The sequence below is a fragment of the Galeopterus variegatus genome, unplaced genomic scaffold (assembly GCF_000696425.1).
Source record: "Galeopterus variegatus unplaced genomic scaffold, G_variegatus-3.0.2 Scaffold9529, whole genome shotgun sequence".
Lineage (NCBI taxonomy): Eukaryota > Metazoa > Chordata > Mammalia > Dermoptera > Cynocephalidae > Galeopterus > Galeopterus variegatus.
This window is the reverse complement of record NW_007735640.1, coordinates 59,166-75,195: the sequence shown is the minus strand read 5'-3', so window position 1 is coordinate 75,195 and position 16,030 is coordinate 59,166. Positions and strand designations below refer to the sequence as shown.

General features: G+C 45.2%; 1 long non-coding RNA gene across 1 annotated transcript; it reads left to right on the top strand.

Annotated features, from left to right (window-relative positions):
• The first annotated feature begins 576 nt into the window (after positions 1-576).
• Positions 577-3,883, top strand: LOC103609364. Its single transcript, XR_552133.1, has 3 exons — positions 577-660; positions 1,330-1,410; positions 3,776-3,883. It is a non-coding gene; the product is annotated as an uncharacterized LOC103609364 (long non-coding RNA).
• The last annotated feature ends 12,147 nt before the right edge of the window (positions 3,884-16,030 follow it).

Genomic DNA, 16,030 nt, shown 5'->3' with positions numbered 1-16,030 from the left:
TTTCAGAATCTTGATAGCTTTAATATTAATGAATATGTAATATTCATTTGTCAAATTAAATTGAACAAAAATACATTTTAGTTATTTTTACATTTTAAAAATAATAGAAAAGTCCCTCATTACCCTACTCCCCCAAATAGCTCTGTTATTTTTACATGTTCACTTTAAGTTTTTTGTGGTTGCACTGATGTCCAGACTATTTTGAATGAGGCTTTAAAAAACTCAGTGTCACAAAATTTTCTCATGTTTTTATAGAGGCTGTACTTTTGTTGGTTGTATTTTCCATCAGTTAGGCTAATGTCTTAATTACCTGATTTTGTTGGTTGATTTGCTTAGTGGGAGCACGAGTTAAGGTTATGGATGTTTTGTCCTCTGGCCTTGGAATTCTTACAGCTTTTCAGGGGTTAAATAATGATCTCATTGAATTTGGACTTGGAGAATAGACTTCTTTCGTATGGATTAGACAAAATCGTTTATACATGTTTTGATTGCTAAAGGCAAGGAAAGTGAGAGGGGAAGGCAAGACATACTTTTGTCTGAATTACTCTAATTCTGTCTGATTTTTTTTTTTTATGTAGAAATACTTGTTAAATATCTTCCATCAACTGATAAACAAGTGAACAAAAAGATTTCCATTTTAAAGGATCATGGCTTTATAGAGTAAGTGTTTCACTTTGCCTGTTGAAATTATTCCTTTAGGAGATTTTCATGAAAAAGTTGATGGTTAGAGTTTCCATAGATGTAAGGTACCTCCTGACTCTGTATCAGATGACAGGTAGTATTTATTGAGCACTTATTATGTGCAGTAAAACTGTACTTGATGTTGGGGGGTCGGGACACAAGGAGTGTGGGGGAGATTCCACGCCAAATGGGATGAATGGGGTTTGAGGCTCTCCCTTTCAAATGTTCTTTTCTAGCTAAATTAAGTTTTAAATAATCCCTTAATTGTGTGAGTGCAAGCTGGCTGTGGCGGCTGCCATTTGTTTGATCACCAGTGTAATCCAGATTTTTCATAAATCATCTCACCATGAACTATGGTGTGTGCCGTTTTGCTGTGGCCACCTCATCCAAGTTCAGCTTTTTACAAAAATTGATCAGAAAATAGCTTTTCACTATTTTTTTCTTTTAAAACATGGAGAGAATTTCATATAACTTAGGCTTTATTTTTAAGTATTTGCAGACTTATTTTTCTCTCGTCTTTTTCACCAAATTACAAGTTACATAATGTTTAGCGGCTCCTTTAAACAAATGCTTGGTTCTTCAGCAGTTTGCCTGGGGTCATGAAATACTGACTTGATGGATTTGTTGTTGTTTGTTTTCCCACTTTAGAAATTTGACATTTGGATGGGATGGACCATCTTGGAGGTTACTTACAGCTCTTAAATTGTTATGTCTGGAAGCCGGAAAATTGTAAGTTCCACATGTACTGGTCTTAACCTGTAGTTATAATCTGGATATAACTTTGGGGGTTTTTTTTGGCTTGCCTTTGAATGCCCAACCTGACGGGAAAAAGGAATGTCATTGTTTGCTGGAGTTGCTTATTTGTTATGTAATTTGCGCACTTAGTGAGTATTTATGTCTAAGTTTTAACCATTTCTGAAATTCTGCTTTTAGAATCATAATCAGAGTACACGGTTCTGAGAATTTTTTAGTTTCTACTCAGATATTTTCCCTCTGGTGACCTGATGCTTGTCGTGCAGGGAAAATAGTTTTAAAAGTGTGAGCATTGACACTGTTCAGAGGAGAGTCTCTGAGGAGTTAGCTTTTCCCTGGAGCAGGCAAAGCTTCTAACCACAGCCCCTCCTGGTCATGCCGTGGGGCAGATTCAGAAGCCCTGCTGAAGGAGACCCTGGATTTTTCCATGGGGGAGGCAGGTAGAGGAGCCCCTGGTGTAGACAGGTATCCTGGTCAGGCTCTTTAATATTCCCGTGAGGCTGTCAGTCCCGTTCCCAGTGGCTGCTTGTCAGCATGCACAGCTGTGTTCTGCCCAGCGCAGGGTTTCCTTTGGCCTGGTCCTTGTCAGGGAGGACAGCCTCCATGTTGGAGGTGCCCAGTGTCTAGGGAGGACTTCCTGAAGATGGTGAAGCCCATCCTCAAGCGGTTGGGACGATTAAATGAGATAATACCTAGAAATATCCCTTAGCACAGCACCTGGGAGTAGTTGGTGCTTATTCAGTGATGCCTGTTATTGTTGTTTATGATATTGCTTATTTCCTTTTCTGTAGGAACTAAGGGAGTAAAATTTCTTCATGGTCTCAACACCAGAAATAGTTTTTATTCTCAGCAGACGGTGTGTTTTTATCTTACAGACAGTGTGAATTCTGTGACTGATGTGTTTCCTTCTTTCCATTGTTCACTAGAAAACTCAGAGGCACCTTTGTGGTCCGTCCAAATGCACAGGATTTTAAGGCATGCGACTTCTCACTGACTTGTTCTAGGCTGTGTCTTATCTTTCCTCCTCTCATCGTTCCTTTGTTTTGTTTTCCCCATTCATTTGACTTCTGACTTCCGTTTTATTTTATCTTGTGTGTACCATGCCAGTGCCTTTAAATCCTTCTTGGAACAAGGTGTGAGTTCTTTTCAGGCACTTCAGCCTAAAATTAAATAAAATGACTGGATGTTTCCCAGCGGTCATCCTTAGGCCTCTTTTCTTCCCGGTGAGTTACTTCTAACCGGGTGGTGGGGCAGAGAGAGCATGAGGCCAGGAGTCTGTCGGACATGTGTTTGCGTGCTATTTCTGCCTCTCAGTAGCTTTGTCACCTAGGGTGATTTCCCCCACTTTCCTGATTCTCATTTTCTTTGAGTCTGATGTGGGGATGATAATGCTTTCTTTGCTAGGCAATTGTGCGGATTAAATGAGGTGATAGTTGTCCGTGAAACACTGTGTCTCACACCTAGTCATTTCCTTCTTCTTTCCTGAGAACTCATCTGTTCCTGAGGCTTCAGCATCGTCTCTTAAGCTGAAGACGTCTAAGACTGTTGCCGTTGTGTCTTGTCATCTGTTCTGGATTTCTAACTGGCTTCTGTACACTTCCTCTGGGATGTCACGGCAGCCATCTAACCTTCCCCATCTAAGCCACTTCCACTTGCAAATTCTCTGTATCTAGGCTCTGTCCCCCCATCTTCTTTCTCCCTGCTTGGTGCTTCTTCCCAGTGAATGGATTTGGCTCAGCATTCTGCTCAGCTCTCTCGTGCCCGCCTTGACTCTTCTGCCTGTAGAAAGTTGGCCCCACCTGCCCACTGCGCCCCATTTCCTACAGTCTTTATGGTATGAAATTAAATTGACCTCCATGTAGACAAAGCCTTGGCTGTAGATTCTTCTTCCATGTTTAGGGCATCTTACTATGTGAAATGTGTTTCAGTTTGCCATTCTCTAGGAAAGACTGTCACTTGAAGAGAAGGAAAACTCTCCCGCCTTTGCCCCTTACTCATATGGCCTTTGGGCTGTGGACTCGCCTTCCTGCTGTCTCTTGCTTTGTTTCCAGGGCTTGTGGATGTGACTGCACTTACTTAAGTGCCAGACACAGGGTTACCATGATAATAAAGAGCACCCAATTCCCTTTTTATCCTCGGTTACTCCTCCTTTCCGTGTATACCTTGTCTGCTTCCGTACATGAAATGCAAGTGGAGGTTTTAGGGAATCTGCTTATGGAGTGAGTTTTGTTATGCTTCTGAAAAAATAGGAGAAGAGTTTGTGTGTTGTATTGAAATGTAAAAGTTGTCCTTATTTTTTGAGAACCTGCTGAAATGATTTTGTTGAACATTTTGGTTCTAGTACTTGCTGGAAAAAAGTACTTCTTGGGGAAATAATTTCAGATACAAATGAGAAGACAAGTTTGGACATAGCCCAGAAAATATGCTATTATTTCATAGAGGAGACTAATGCTATGCTTCAAAAGGTATGTTTGTAGAATATTGAATCATTTTCTTAAAGAAGTGTTTTGAGAAGTCCTTTTTTTGTGCATATTATTAGTCTTAGTACATTTTATAAGAGCACTTTTAGTGCCTCATATAAGTGAATGTTGACATAATCTCTATTTTTGATTGTTAACATTGTACCTACACCTTTAAAACATTTTTTTCTTATTTCTAATTGACAAGTAAAAATTGTATTATTTACGGTGTACAACATGTTTCGATATATGTATACATTGTAGAATGGCTAAATCAAGCTATTTAATATATGCATTACCTCACATCTTTTCTTTATGGTGAGAACACTTAAAGTCTACTCTCTCAGCAATTTTCAAGTGTATGATACATTGTTATTCACTGCAGTCACCATGATGTACACTAGGTCTCCTGAACTTATTCCTCCTGTCTGACTGAAATTTTGTGGCCTTTGACCACCATCTCCCCAACCCCCCAGGCCTCCAGCCTCTGTTAATCACCATTCTCCTCTGTTTCTATGAATTCGGGCTTTTTTACACTCCACATGTAAGTGGGAACATGCAGTATTTGTCTTTCTGTGCCTGGCTTATTTCACACAGCATAGTGTCCTCCAGGTTTATCTGTGTTGTCACAAATGACAGGATTCCTTCTTTTTGAAGACTGGATAGTATTCCACTCTGTCTGCATGCCACATTTTCTTTATTAATTTCGTTGTTGATGGACACGTAGGCTGATTTCATATCTTTGCTTACACTTTTTAATAGGTAAAAATTATTGCATGATTTCTTAGTAATAGATTTCCACGTATTTTTTCCCTTTATGTTTTTATTTAGTAAATGTTTTAATTTAATGAGAAATCAGCTCATTTGTATGAAAACATGACTGGGATTAAAAAAGTAATTTTAGGGCCGGCCCAGTGGCGCGGCGGCGCTCCCGCCGAGGGTTCGGATCCCACATACAGACCGGCCGCTCACTGGCTGAGCAAGGTGCGGGCGCAACACCGAGGGTTGCGATCCCGTTGCCGGTCCCGTGAGGAGAGAGGGAAACCGCGAGGGGGCTGGGAGCAGCCTGGACTCTGTGTGTGGTCTGTCCCCGTAGGGCTGCTGCTTATCTGACTCAGCAGCTGTAAAAGGGCAAGAAGTTGTGCTTTTAAGATGCTCTGATACCATCGGGTTAAGGAGCGAGTTGGCGGTGGGGGCCTTTGAGTGGCAGGTGTGGGGGAGGGCGTGGCAGTCCTGGGCCCCAGCCACGGTCATCCTCAGCTGCCCATCCTTCCCTGGGTGGACAGCCTGGAGTAGGTTTGAGGGGCCTTCCTGGTGGAGGGAATTTCGCCTAAACGTGGGCCTTTCTGACGCCCAGGCAGGGCTTATGTGATTACTACTGTGGGAGGCAGGACTGGGTCCACACACGGTTCTACCGGCTTTCTGGTGGCGTTTTTCCCAGGCAAACCTTTCCCTTGGGGAGCCAGGCCCTGTCCTGCCCAGCTGTGCCTCGGTGGGCGTGTCTGCTGGGCTCGAGTTCAGTGTAGGTCAAGGTGACATTTTGGCTTCTGTCCTTACTCTATTATTTTTTATCCTTCTCAGACCCAGTGTGGGGAGAAGGGTGCACTCCCTCCACAGCTATCATCGTCTGTGGCTTTAGGGGAGCCCCTGGATAAGTGAAAGAGGGGGTCAGGCCCTGGAGGGACACCAGGACTCGCAGAGGTTGGGAGTGTCCGGTGCAAGAGACATCCCCAGTAGACATTGCTGTTGCCCAGAGCCCTGTTTTTTGTCTTGGGGATTCATTCTTCCCCAGCACTCACATTTCTTTCTCATTGTGGAGCTCCACGAAATCAAGTGAATGGGAGCCACTTGCCTCAGAAGGCAGTCAGCATTTAGATATAATGTTTTCATTATATCTTGAACAGCCTCTGTTCATATATATAGTTTGTATTGATTTTATTTTTTAATAACTGGAATGTTTCATGATATGCTATATGGGGAGTTGGCCAGCTCTTTCTGTAGAGGGCCAAGCAGTAAATATTTTAGGCTTTCTGGACCATATGGTCTTTGTCCCAACTATATGGCAAAGCAGCCGTAGGCAATATGTAAATAAATAGCATGTCCATGTTCAAATAATACTTTATTTGCAAAGACAGGTGGCCATAGTTTGCTGACCCCTGTGCTATATCAGAATTTCTTTTTCCTGCCCCCCATTTAGTGGACCTTCAAGACCTGAATATATTTAACTCCTTTACACCTTTCAAAATGGAAGCCCCCCTGAACATTAAAAACTTCACAGATTCCACTTGGTAATTGTGCTTACTTGTCAGTGATTAGAAAAAATTCACGGGGCCGGCCTGTGGCTCACTCGGGAGAGTGCGGTGCTGATAACACCAAGGCCACGGGTTTGGATCCCATATAGGGATGGCCGGTTAGCTCACTGCTGAGCGTGGTGCTGACAACACCAAGTCAAGGGTTAAGATCCCCTTACCGGTCATCTTTTAAAAAAAAAAAAAAAAAATTCACAATGACAAAAAGCAGCTACTCAGAAACATTTACAAATGAAAAATATTTTGTCATCTACAACAGCTCTACATTTATTTGAGGAACAGTAGTATAAGACTTTGTAGACAATGCTTGGTTTATATAGGAAATTACAGACCCCCTGCCAGAAGTCTGTGGCCCCTTGGGGGGCAGTCTGTGGCTTTCGGGGGTAAACCACTGTTTTTAGCGGGCCACACCCTGTCTCCTTGGCGTGCTCTTATGAAATCATTCTGAGGGGCGGCTTCCTTGCGGTGCACTTTAACCAATGCCATTATTTTTTTCCATTATTTTTTCCTTATGGTTTGATTACCACCCCCCACCCCTTGTCCCCCATGCCACCTTTAGTCTTTTCTTGGTTTTCTCTTTGCTGGTGCCTTGGGCATGCGGAGATTCCTCAGGATTCCCACCCCTTGTTGGTATCTGGTTGCTGAGTTTGTGGGTGGTAAACCTCCTACTGCTGACTTGGCCCGAGGGGACAGACACCAAGAGTTAAGGATGAGTTGAAGCATTCCTCTATAATCTTTCTGGCTAAAAATAGAAGAGGCACTCCTCAGACTGCAGGTTTTGAGTGCTTCTGCCTGAAAGTGGAGACTGGCAGTGACCTCTTATGGGGTCTGAGCTGTAATTCTGTGAAAATGGCTTTTTCACTAAGCACCTGGACACTGCCCTTAGAAGGGCCATCGAGGTACAGAAATAGGGAATTTATTTTAGCTCCTTAGTTGGGAAACAGCAACTATGTCCTTTATGATAGATTAATGTAGGACAGTAGGTTTTGTCCCATATTGATTTGTTAGCTGACATTTGAGTATGTCAAGAATGACTCATGTTGGCTCACTTAGAAAAGAACTTTCTTTTACCATCCAGAAAGTCTTGTGTGAACTAAAGGGAGCAAGAACATAAAGAGGGAAGCAGTGGCCTGATGCACTTTCCTACAGCCCTGCACAGTCCCCCCACAGCAATACCACAGTGCCATGTCCCCCCCCATGCCTCTGTACCACATCCACCCAGGCCAGTGTACCATATACCACAATGCCAGCGTCCCCCACACAGCAAGGCCAGCACACCACACACAACAGCACCAGCGTACCACACACGGCAGTGTGAGTGTCGCACACACACAGCAGCCATCGGCTGCCTCCAATGCTGGTCACTCACCTGTCAGAGGACAGTTCTCTGTCGCCATCATTTTATTACAACCTATCCTTCAAGAGTTAATTTTCTTGTTTCATTTCCTTCTATTCCATGTAGTTTTAACATTAGGCTGTGAATAAATTTTTAAAAACTTTTAATAAAAAAGCAGTAGAATTTATTTAATAGAAATGGAAGGTGGTCACTTCACACCCGTGAGGACAGCTGCAGTCACAGCCGTGGATAATGAGCATGTCCAGGACATGGGGAGCTCGGCGCCCCATGCACAGCCGGTGCAGAGGGAGGCCCCGCAGCTGCTGGCAGTGGTTGGTGGTCCCTCCATGGTGAGCCTGGAGTGGCTGGTGGCCGGTGCTTCCCCGCCTAGGTGCATGTCCCTGGGAGCTGAGGACACAGGTCTATATAAAATGTGTTCATGAGCGTTCATAGTGGCACGGTTTATAACAGAAGCCCAGATATCCATTGGCAGGTGACTGGATAAACCAAGTGTGTATCTATGAGATGGAAAGTTATTCAGCCATAGAAAGGAATGAAGTCATGACACATGCTAACTGAAAGAGCCCAGTCACAACGTCCATCGGTGGTTAGGGTGGCAGGGAGGGGGTGCTGCAGGGATGGCAGGTGATACTCAAGGGGACGGGGTTCTTTTCAGGTCGATGATGAGAACGCCCTAAAATTCACTGTGGTGCTGGCTGCACACCTCTGCGAATGTACTAGAACCCGTTGAATTGTGAACCTTACATGGGTGGATTAGATGGTGTGTAGATTACATTTCAATAAAACTTAAAAAAAGTAAGGTTGGTACCTAGCTGGTGAGAATTATATATATCCCTCCTTCAGCTCCCACTTTTCACGGGAAAGTCCAGAGTTGTCAATCTGGTGGTGGTGGGAAAGCCCTGCACTGTGAGGCCCTCTGCCTCACACATTCCATTTATTACCTCATTTAAAGCTTACAATATTTTGTTGAGGTCATATTCCTCTGGTTTTGTAAGTGGGGAAACCAGAGTTCAGAGAGGTCACACAGATGCCCAGTGGCAGAGCTGGGATTCGAACCTGGGCCAACACCCAGATCCCCAGAGCTCAGTTCATATACCAAAGCCAGTGTTCATGACAGGTACATGCAGGCCTAGCTGGCACCTGCCTTCACCTGAGTGGGACGTAAATCAAAGCGTAGTGGGACTGGTCAACTTTGGAGGGCTGAGCCAGTACGGTCCTGCTTTTTAAAGTGCTCTCCCTCCTAGCACAGTCTGGGCCTACTTTTTTTTTATTATTACATAAGTTTATGTTTATATTTTAATGTTTTGTTTTTATTTATTTTTATTTTTTTTATTATTATTTTTTAAAATTTTATTTTGTTGATATACAATGTGGTTGATTATTGTGGCATTATTACATAAGTTTATGTTTATATTTTAATGTTTTGTTTTTATTTATTTTTATTATTTTTATTATTATTTTTTAAAATTTTATTTTGTTGATATACAATGTGGTTGATTATTGTGGCCCATTACCGAAACCTCCCTCCCTCCTCCCTCTCCCCTCTCCCACTGGGCCTACTTTTGATAAGCAAAGAGACTTGTTAACATAGGGGACAGCAGCCTCAGGGCCCAGGGAGCCTATCTTCAAAAATGACAGCCCATTGTGTTATTAGCCAGAGTGGAAGTCGGAAGTCAGAAGCCGGCCCAGTGGATACACAGGTAAGTGCAGAGCCGCATGGGGTCTGGGTGGAGCAGCCTGCCGAAACAGACAGTTGGAGGCTTTATTATGATCATGTTTTATCGAAAGGTGGTCCTCTGACCCTCTCATCAGAAGGTCGCACGAGGCCACCCCAAGCCCACTGAGTCAATATCTCTGGGGCTGGGGTTGAGGAACACGGAGTTCATATGAGCAAATCACTGATCTAGAGTTCCAAAAAAGGGTTGCCAGGGTTTTAGCTGGTCATTTTGTGGGGTTTTGATATACAACATTAGGCAAACTTGACCTGAGATCATGTGAATCTGAGGCCGGTCTCCTCAATACAAGTAGCATCAGAGGATTGGGGCAAAAGGGGTCCTCAAAATTATCCACTCTGACCCCCTCATTTCGTGGTGGAAGCCCCGAGGGTTTGAGAAATGTGCTGTGGGCCATAGATTTAGGATCAGGACCCACGTTTTCCCACGCATTTTGGTGGGCTTTCCCTCCTGCGTTCTCCCAGAGTGTAAGGTCCAGACTCCCTTCCAAAGGAACTCCCAAACTATATTCCTCTATGGAACGAAGAAGTTTGGACAGCGCTATCAGAGAAGAAAGGGAAATGCAGCCTTAACTGGGGGGCAGAAGAGACTGACAGCTGCTGCGTCCTTGCGCTGGGCGTCTAGGTTCATCCTTCTCATTTGATTCTCACGATAGTTCTATGTGGTAGGTATTATACCTTCTGTCAGCGATGAGGACACTGAGCCATGCAGGGGCCCAGTGACTTGTCCCACACCACACAGCTGGGATTAGAGCCAGTGGGTGTCTGCTGTCTGAGGTCCAGGCTGACTTGTCTGTAATACCTGTTTCTGCCTCCAAAGATATGCAGTCTCGGTACAGGATGGGACCCACCACCTTAAAGCAGCTTGTTTTGTCTTATTTTTGCATTATAATGGGCAAATTTAGTGACCTCACTGTGCAGACTGGTGGGAAGGAGGCATCTCAGCTCCCTAGCCTGGCTGCAGGGAGAAGGCTTGCTCCCAAGTTCCTGTGGGCCAGTCCCTCTCCCTGCAGCCTCACCTCAAGCAGTCCCATTTCAATTTTACAGCCACTCATAACCATGACAAACCAGATCTGAAAAAGGGCAGTAGGTGATTAGAGGGCCGAGAAGTGGTAAGTGATCCCAAAAGGCAGGCCTTTCCCATTTCTGAGGAATTTGGCCTGGGGAAGGGGCCTCTCCTGTTGACCTGGTGGGTCCCTGTCCACTTAAGGCAGGTATGGCAATTAGTATTTGAAAGCCTCTTGGTGCCAGGGAAACTGCTCAGAACCCTCAATATGCTTCCCAATGCCCAGAGTCAGAAGATAAGGCAAAGAGCAGGACTTAGCAATTTTGGGGTCAGTAAATAATTACAGTTCTAACCTTGCCCTTATCGCAAAGGGAGACTCTAAACTGCTTTCAGATGAAAAGGAACTCAGGATGTCACTGAGGAAGCAGGTTAAAACTAAGGGGAGTGCTTGAGGCACGCAGCATAGACCTTTGCTTCTCAGGTCTGTCTCTGAAACCAGTTTTATTGAGTATCTTTACCTACCTAGCTTCAGACAGTAAAGGCTGCAACAGTGGTCTGCAACCTTAGCAGTTCATTGAAATCACATGTGGAGCTTTACAGAGTCCTAAGGCTGGAGTCCCACTGCAGAGCTCCCAGGTGACTCTGACGTTCGTCAAAGTTCTTTCTGAGAAAGCTGCTTTAACTTTCCCCAGCTGGAACATTCTGGTTTTCGAAGGCCTTCAATTATGTTTTGGGAGGTAGGATGGAGAGTGTCAGTTCCTATACTATGTAAGCTTGTACTGCATAAATGATCTCTTAAATTGTACCAATCCATGTTAAGTACAGATAAATCCAGAGATCAAATGCTTTTATCGTTCGCTTCAGCAAATAAATGAGTGCCCAGCCCACAACAGGTGATCAATAAATTTTAGTTTTTTTCACGCGCCTCTTTTAGAAGGAGCCACACTTCTAAGTGTCCGAGTGTGTGCGTTGATGCCTGAAAAATATCAGGTGATCTTTGAATCTTCGTGGGACTTTGCGTTGTGTTTGAGACACTTCCATCTTCGTACACTAGGTGGCGCGAGAGGACCGCGGAGCTGGGGATGCTGACCCGGGGCACTGCGGCTCGATCAAGTCAGGCAGCAGAGGGTGGTTTTCCCAAATATTGGTAGGATCCAAACGAGGCAAAAGCAACTTTCTGCGTGGCTACCAGGGGGAAAATGCAGACGTTCCTGTTCCCTTTTGGGTCATTGGATCTGCCTGAGTGAGAAACGGGCAGAAAACGTTAGTTCAAGGTGACGGCTGCCCAGGAAGGGGCCGGGCGGGACAGGGACGCGGGCAGTGGGCTCAGAGGTCAGGGCGAGAAAAGGGCGCGTGACAACACACAGGAACCACCTGTCTCTAACTACAGGCCAGCCCTGCGTCAAGGTATATATTTAGCCCTTTCTTTTGAGAGGGAGTTTCTGACACCAGGTAGCAGATTTCAATTTCTATCATAATTAGTCGCAGGTAGACTCAGGTTCTGACAGGCAGGCAAAGAGCGGAAGGGTCGCTTTTAAGGAGTTTAAATTGACCACCCACTCAGCGAAAGGGGGACTGCTTGCTCCTGTGACTCAGCTCCTCATCTGCCAGGTGTTTCTGGAATAAGAAAGCGGTGCATTTTGTGCAGAGCTGGAAAGAATCCATTTCTGCTGACCTCCTAAAGGACCTTAAAGGAGGTTGGCCCATCCATTGTGAGAGGTGCCTTTTTGATCTGAGGACAGAGCTTCAAAGAAGAGTGAAAAAACTCAGCGTGTCCTTGGACTTCTCTGTCTACAGGCAACTGACAGACTCCAGATCCCAAAACGGCTGGTGTCCGTGGACCGACAGACAGCACATCACACAATGACTTCACGCTGGTGGCCGCCTCATTTGAAATGATTTCTTTGGTCTGCTGGACTTTTTCAGTGTCTCTATTACCTGTTCTTATGTCTGGATGAATTTAACTTGCAGAACAGGGAAGCTCACAGCACATCACACAATGACTTCACGCTGGTGGCCGCCTCATTTGAAATGATTTCTTTGGTCTGCTGGACTTTCTCAGTGTCTCTATTACCTGTTCTTATGTCTGGATGAATTTAACTTGCAGAACAGGGAAGCTCTTAACACATTTTTTTACAGTGCCAACCTTCCCCTCCCCCACCCTTTAAATTTGTACACATTCTGGTTTTGTCTTGAGTGGAATTTGTTTTCTCTTTGGCGTGTTGATCTAGAGAGTGTGAGCAAGAGCTGGCTGAGGCCCTTATCACAACATTGAAGTTCTGTTTTGTTTTTTAATTGGGAGAGTAGCACAAACTATAAATGACGTTGATCTGATTGGAGTCTCATTAGTGGTGACTGTGGTTGTGTGTTGGGGATTCAGCTATTGGTGACGAGTATCCAGGTTGGAACAACAAGTGATTTTTTGCTTGTTGTGGCTTAACGTTCAGATTGGGGGCCACTGTGTAGCTTAGGTTGGGAGCTGCGGCTCACCTGGACCCAACCATAAGCAGAAATTGTGGGAGAGAAGGGGCCGGCCCGTGGCTCACTTTGGAGAGTGTGGTGCTGATAACACCAAAGCCACAGGTTCAGATCCCTATATAGGGATGGCCGGTTAGCTCACTTCGGAGAGCGTGGTGCTAACAACACGAAGTCAAGGGTTAAGATCGCCTTACTGGTCATCTTTAAAAAAAAAAAAATTGTGCGAGAGAGGAAACGTTGCATTTCTGTATTCAGAGGGCACGGTCTCTCATACCAGTAGGAGCAGAATACCAGCAGTGGGCACCTGTTAGGATCTATCTTTTATAGTTTACCAGGGCAGGAGTCTATAGAGGAGATCATTGCTGCCAAAAAATGTCCCCAAGGAAGCTAAATAAGCATTTTCAGTTTCTTTTGATGGGGTCGCTGTCCTTAGAATCCAGCTCCTGAAAGGGTGATCTGCAGAAAACAGCACAACTGCACCTGGGGCTTGTTACAAATGCAGGATCTCAGGCCGGGCCTTGGACCTACCAAACCAGGATCTGCACTGGAACAAGATTCCTGTGCACACAAGAGTTAGAAAAGCAGGCCACAGAGGTGTGGCTGGCCCCCGGAGTGAGCCGTCAGCAATCCGTTTAGCCCTGCTGGCGGATGCCCATCCTGGATACAAGGCGCCATTGGAGATGGCTCTCCACAGAGAGTGAGGCAGGCCTGGGGCTCTGCTCGAAGAAGCCACGAAGCTGGATTATCAGAGCTGTGATGGTGTTTTTGCCCCTTTTACTTTGGGGCATGGCTGTTCCTGAAGACTTCTTGAATTGCCAGGACAGAAAGCTGCTCAACCCCTCCCGCACACCACATGCCTCTGGGCAGCCGGCTGGGGAGTGGATCCCAATGCAGCAGTGTGGGATCTACTCTCCCAATGAGATCACTGAGCCGCTGAAGTCATCAGGACTGGTGCACCCTGATTGGAAGGGGCTAGGGACTTTTTTTTTTTTTTTTTTTTTTTTTTTTAAAGATGACTGGTGAGGGGATCTTAACCCTTGACTTGGTGTTGTCAGCACCACACTCTCCCACATGAGCTAACTGGCCATCCCTATTTGGGATCCGAATGCATGGCCTTGGTGTTATCAGCACTGCACTCTCCCAAGTGAGCCACGGGCCGGCCCAGGCCAGGGACTTTTGGACTATGCTGCGGAGTTTATTTCCAGGGACTGCGTAGCTGTGGAGCTTCAGCCCGTACCAGATGGCCGCCCTCCGTGAGTCAATTTCGTTCTCACGGCCACTATTCTCCCAACAGATGAGAGAAGCTCAGTCGATCAGTAGGCAAAGCCCCTTCCTTGCCTGAGGCCACTGCCTGGGAAAAGACAGACCGGCTTTGGGTCCTGGTCTGCTGGATACCACACAGGCTCTTTGTATCCATCTAGCCTCTTTCCAGTTCCCCACAACACTGAGGTCAAGTTTAGGGATCCCTTCCTTGCCTGAGGCCACTGCCTGGGAAAAGACAGACCGGCTTTGGGTCCTGGTCTGCTGGATACCACACGGGCTCTTTGTATCCATCTAGCCTCTTTCCAGTTCCCCACAACACTGAGGTCAAGTTTAGGGATGAGTTTCATTGGAGTGTTACAGAGGGAGGATCAGAGAAGGATGATGGAAACAGTGGTGGTGGTGGGAGTTTCGCCTTTGCTTTGTCTTAGGCCATTGTGGGATCTGGGACAGGAGGACCTCAGAAAAGGAGGCAACAGGAGAGATGGGGGTGGGGGGGAGGACCAGACAACTGCACTTTGAATGCCGGCTGTGCCTTGTCTTTCTTGTGGCTTTGGTTCCCTGCAGCCGGTTCTAACATGCCCACAGCTCTCCTATGGAGACAGGCGGGGCTGCAGCAGCCCCGGGCGCCCTGGCCAGGCCGATTTCATGGAATTGTTTTTACCCATTAGTTCATATTGTGCAGAATGACGGGGAACAGGGCCTGGTGTCCTTTCTTTTGTTTACATACATTTTTTTCTTTGTGAGAGGGAAAAAAGAGCTGACTCCCTTTTAAGGGACATGAAAACTAAGTTTTGTCTTCCCTTCCTATTACTGTCAAACAAAAGTCACCTTAGAACTCCAGATCACATGGGGTCCATCACCAGCAGGAAGCAGAACCTTACCTCATGAATGTATAACTTACAGTAAGTTCTCAGCAGACCAAAAAAAATTCCTTTTATCACGTTCTGGCTTTTTTCCTCCCACTGTTTTATTTCACTTACAACATCACTCAGGCCCAAATGGTATTTGTCAGGGGTAATTGGCAAATGCTGGAGGCTTTGTTCAAGGATGCTTGAATGGAAAATCTCACAGCAGTTGTCCATGTTGAAAGAAAATATTACATTTGATCTTTTTTTATGATTTCTGCAGACATGATGTGTGTCTGCATTCTTTAGCCTTATAACCCCTTTATATCAGGGGGGAAAAAATCCCGGCAGGAAGTAGCAGTTCACAGTTAATTTACAGTACGCCCGAGAAATAACTGCAGCACATGAAAAGTCATTTTAAAAACATGACCATGATTTATTTTTATTAGCTATCTAATAAACCTGCACTGGTTTGCAAGTTGCTGTCTACTGAATTATGACTTCAATCTTTACAGGTTGTGTGTATTTCTAGAGGATGAAAATATGCCTGCCATCCATGAGGTGCTGTAATGCCCTCTCATTTGTGAGCTACGTGCTTTTCTAGTGCAGGACATCATAGAGCCAGCAAATTAGAATCATCTGGTTAAACTGAGGCCCTGAGCAGAAGTGACTGAGGGCATGTGGTAAATGGTGACTGGGCCTCCTAGACCAGTAGGCCTCACGTTCTCCCAGACGGCCCCTCTGTGCATTTCCTCTTCTCAGGTACACAGTGCTGTATAAATGACATACTTGGGTGGCTTTTAAAGTTCACACACTCAAAATAATTATGCCTTGCTCCATGTTCCAGATGCATATGTGTATATTCCATGAGGAATTGGCCCTGTCCAGTGCCTGAGGCCAGCAGAGCTGGTTGGAAGTGCTCACCACCTCTAGCTACTATGCTGGGGAGACTCTGGAGTAATAATACACACCGAGAGCCTCTTTGGTGTTACAGAAAACTCCAGACTAGGGGTTGACAAACTATGACCACTCCCTATTTTTGTAAATAGTTTTTTTCTGAATGCAAACATTTTAATTTTTATTGTAGCAAAATATGCATAACATAAAATTTACCATTTTAATCATTTTAAGTTGTACAGTCCAGTGG